This window comes from Carassius gibelio, chromosome B2, assembly GCF_023724105.1.
Source record: "Carassius gibelio isolate Cgi1373 ecotype wild population from Czech Republic chromosome B2, carGib1.2-hapl.c, whole genome shotgun sequence".
NCBI lineage: Eukaryota > Metazoa > Chordata > Actinopteri > Cypriniformes > Cyprinidae > Carassius > Carassius gibelio.
Window position 1 is genome coordinate 26,238,754 of NC_068397.1, and position 5,156 is coordinate 26,243,909.

The following is a 5,156-nucleotide window of genomic DNA, read 5'->3' on the forward strand; positions in this document are numbered from 1 at the left end:
AATAATAAATGTATATTATAATAAGAAAACAAAACGGTTATTTACAAAATTGGCGTTTGGTCAGCATAAGAGATTTATCTTATTTTTTTTATTTAATAATCTTTTATTTAATATAGATTCCACTTCATGACAGATTTAACTTACAAATAATAAGCCTTACATTTTTTTTCAACAAAATGCAAACTTCTCTTCTAAAATTCTATTGACCTAAGGTATTCCTTGAATATATGACCATATGATATTATCCGAAATATATTGGTTTTTATTTAAATATCATGGTATATAAATATTGCTGGTGTACAGACTAGTGTTATTTTAGAATAAGTTATAACATAACATATTTTGCATTTAACAGTTTTCATTTTAGCTAATTTTTAGTGCTTTTTTAGTGCATTTCATTAGTTTTTAATATTTCTGTTGAGCTTAATTTTTTTAGTACTTTGTAAAGTACTTAGTTGCCACAAAAGCAGTTTCTTATTTTCACTTGTTTTTAATCAAAGCTTCAGCTTCATTTTAATAAAAAAAGGAAAAAAAAGAAAACTGGAATATACCAGTGTTCAGGTGTTCGAAATATATAAAAATGTTTATTACTTTACAATCATAAAATTAATTTAATCAGTGTCAACTTTATTTTCTTTTTATTTAGGAGATTTAACTTGATTTTTAAAGTCAGTTTAATATAATTTGTTGAAATTACTTTTACAGCCAATTTGAATACTTCAAGTTGAAGGGCAAAAGGCAGGAGCACAGAGGATGAAAATTTATGCAAGAGATGCATTGATTCATGCAAATAAATTTACTTCACTTTACCACTCTGTCCCTCTTTTGCCCTCTAGTGGTTTACTGTAAAATTAAAAGCTTTAGTGGTAGATGCAGAATCATCAAAAGTTCAGTTTGACCTTGGCAAAGTTTTTTCTTCTTCAACTATTTATTCTGCATCTCATTTGCTTATATTTAAGACAAAAAGTCAGAAGGAGATGGCAAGGTTGTTGTGGGTAATTTACAGAGGTTATTTGTAACAGGATCACAGCAGCTGTTGCATAAGAACCTGCAAGATTTCTTGCTGGCAAACACACACACGTCTCTCTCAGAATAATTATGACTTTCCATGTCACAAGCTCTAATAAATCAGCAATATCACTGAGTGTAGAAACAACTGAGGTACTTATGATTTAGAATCTGTATGTGAAAACTTCAAACAATGCTGGTGCAGAGGAACAGCAAGTACACAACAGTGCCCCAACACAAAGTAGTCCAGAACTTTACATTACAAGCTTAAAATTTGGACCTAAAGGAAATTGAAAGCTCAAAAACAATCTACCCAGTGCAGTATCTCATTCATAAATTAAGCCACTAAGCTTAAACCATATTAAACAACATTTTAATTTTAGATACTAGGTTTATTTGTACCAACCATTCAATACAATAAAGCTATAGCCAACATTTATTAATGAAAAACAACAACAACAACAAAAAAAACAATCTTGAACCACTTGATAAATGCCAAACATGAAATACTTGAATAATAAACAGAAAGTCAAACAAAAAGACATCTGTTTATCAGGATATTAACTAAAATATTAAAGCATATTTGCTCTAACTTTATGCTATTTCATCCCAAACTAATGTAATGTGACATGTTTGAGCTCTGATGAACTCGAGTTTTCACATTGAACTAGCAGAGATATTTGGAAGCTTATTTCTACCAGTGATTAAAAAATAAGACTCTCAATCTCACAATTCATACATTCTTTCTTAGTTTTTACATTAAAGTTTATATCTCACTGTTCAGACCTTTTTTCTCAGAATTGCCCATAGGCCTGATAAAAAAAGAACGATGCATTTAATGTTCTGCCTGCAGATGGGACAGATGGGTTGTGGCAAGGCCTGATAGCAGTGGAAACAGCAGCACAGGTGTCTGCAGTCCAGCAGCACACTGCCTCATGGGTTACTTACATACAGGTTCCCAGGTACGTCCACTGCATTCTCCTCCTCTCCTGAGCCCATCAGTTCAAACTCGCTCCTCATGTTCTCCTGCTCCCATCACAGTTTCAGCTGGCGATAATACCTGCGTCCCGCCCACATCAGCATGGCCACACCTGCCAATGCACAAACACACGCCAGCACCCTGAACACCCCTGCCTGCTCTTCCTGCTCCAGACGCAAGGTCTCAAAGTCGTCTGTCCTCAGGAAGTACTCTGAGCCGTCAGTGGGTGGGCGGATTTTTGGGAGGCAGTCTGTGTCCAGGATGAGCTCACCCACTGCGGTCAAAGATGCGCCCACTTTCAGCATCTCCTCTATTTCAAGATGACCTTTGGGCTTCTCTCCACACAGGTTCTGACCGGTCAGGTCTGTGAAGCCGTAACTGGCCTGGTGGAACTTTTCATGGACGATTTGCAAATTGGGACCCGTGGCCTCCAGGGGACAGAGCACACGCACAAACGCCTTGTTCACACCCAGCAAATTAAAGGGCACAGCATTCACATGCTGGTGAAGCACACCCTTGCTGTCTGTCCTGAAAGATGTGACATATTTTCACCATCATTACTCCAGTCTTCAGAAATCTGAAATAATATGCTGATTTAATGCTCAAGGAACATTCTTTATGTTAGCAATGTTGAAAATAGCTGTGCTGCATATATAAAATATATAAAAAGAATATAAAAAGAAACGTGGTACTTTTTCAAGATTCTTTAATGAATAGAAACTTCGAAGAACAGGATTTATTTGAAATAGAAAATGTTTTGTATTATTATAATCAGTGTTGAGTAAAGTACTTTTAAAACTAATGCATTAAATTATTGAGTAACTCCCTGAAAAACTAATACTTTGCATTACGTTACTTTTGAGTGACTTGTAAAATCTTTGCAGGGCTAGCTAGTTTGTTTTTAATATAAAAAATGTATCTTTTCCTTTAACAACAAAAGTGAATTAAATATGCCTCAAGCTGAAGGAAATATAAATTAATGTCTGTGCAGTAGAGAGCGAAACTCAAACAAATCGCATGAAGAATATGACGCAGGAGAAGAAAGTTCAACAGTATTTAGAAAAAAACTAAATTGAATGTGTCATTTCCAGTGGTTGAATTGGGTTGTCAAAGGTCGGTTTTAAAGACACTGGCTCATAAAATTATTAAAATAAATTCTTATAATGATATTTGTCTAAAAATATTTAATTATTGTTGATACTTCCTAGTTTGCATTTGACATTTTTTATTAATTTCGAGGGATACTGAATCTATTTTTGTGCAGGTGAGATGAGTAAATACATGTTAATATTTAGTCTATTACAACAGTAAGCATCATGGTAACACGAGAGTTGTCAGAAAAGTCACGGAAAACAGTAAATGGAGTTATTTATTTGAAAAAGTAACTCAAATATTTCCTTCTAAATTAAAAAGTAATGCTTTACTTCACTGGTTACTTAAAAAAGGTAATCTGATTACGTAACTTGCATTACCCCAACACTGATTATAATATCTTTATTGTCACTTTTGATCAGTTTAATGCATCCTTGCTGAACAAAATTATATATATATATATATATATATATATATATATATATATATATATATGAGCAAGAGACCAGGACTTGCCAAGTGCGTGCAGAACTGTTCCACACAAGTTTGTGTTCTCGGAGGACCAGTGTCTGGATGACACCAACAGTGCCTTCTCGAAACGGACTCCTTAAGGGTTCCCCTATGGGCTGCACTGTACCTACAGAGAGAGAAAGTGAGAACAAGTCAGTGGAAGTGAAAGAGAGATTGTTATATTCTACGGATCAGCTAACTCATTAAAAAAGGGAAAATTAATGTTACCCTCAATGACCACATACTGCAGACATTTCCCTGGTGTGGCATTCAAAAGATCTGATAACTTTTCATCCAGCGGCAAAACTGTAGCTTCCTTGCATCAAAAACAAATTTGTTTCTTTTTTAGAAAATTCTCATAATCTTATGTAGCAGTTATTTTAAATCCAAATAACTAATTCCAAGCCCTAATTTCCTATATATATGGTCTAAATCATAATTTTTGCAATGTTACTCACTTTAAGTTTATCCACAGTTTTGCATTTCTTCCTGTAGATGTAATAAAACAGACCAGAGAGAGCTACACTTGAACCAAAACACACAATCTCCATTGTCCAGATGGGGAAATCCTCTATCTTCCTCCTCACCCTCTTCCTCTTCTCTAGACTACTGAACACAGAAGGAATTCATAATGAACAGGAGTCTGGCCCAAGATGAATCAAGAGAACCTATGGTGATTTAATTCAGCATATATTTTCAGTCATTTTTACTATTTAGGTTTTACTGTTCATTTAGCAAATGCTTTTATTTACATGAACACAGGTTAATTTATTTAGCATCCCTACATAGGAGTTCACAGAACGTCCAATTTAAATAATTTATATCATGGGGCAAGTCTCTACAAATTATTAATCACCTAACAGACACAAACTGAAATAAATTAATTAAATAAATAAATAATAAACGTAGATGTTGGCTTGAGATCCTGGTTTGAAAATTTTAAAATATTAAAGGTTATTAAGTTAAAGGTTAGAAAGAACCTACAGATTAACAGACAACATTTTCTAGCTGATTACAGACAGTCGCAGAAATGAAAGACAAAGAGACGACAAAGCCTTGTTAGTCTGTTTACATTTTGGAATTGTTTGCCAGTTCGCACATTTGAACATTTCAACTATGTAAGTCTATGCAGTCTTAAGTGTTTTGATCGTCGATTTAAGGAAAACCGATTTATTAACACTACCAACACCATCACAACAATGAAACATATATAACAATAACACCAAACAAGGCAAAGCATGTGTAGGCTGTCAAAATGAAAGTGACATTTAAGACATTTTAAGTCTTTAACCTTAATACTTTGAACACGATGAGAAATGTACATCTTATGAATAAACCTAAAGTTCTGTCTAAAACAACAGAAATGAATATCACGTGAAGAACAGGAAACTACCTTTAACACTCACGACACTGCCGGAAACGGTGACGATTAGGGGTGGGGTTATGATTAGACAATCAGCCAGGTAGCGATTTGAACGAGGGGATAATAATTTGGCACGGGGTCCAAATTCGGCACAACAACGGCAATGTTTAACTCATTAGCGACAGTTTCTATTGGCCGCTAAAC

The 5,156-nt window shown here is 34.4% G+C and overlaps 1 pseudogene; it reads right to left on the reverse strand.

Annotated features, from left to right (window-relative positions):
- Positions 1-674: 674 nt before the first annotated feature.
- On the reverse strand, positions 675-4,955 carry LOC127951189 (mitochondrial ubiquitin ligase activator of nfkb 1-A-like; annotated as a pseudogene).
- Positions 4,956-5,156: the final 201 nt, after the last annotated feature.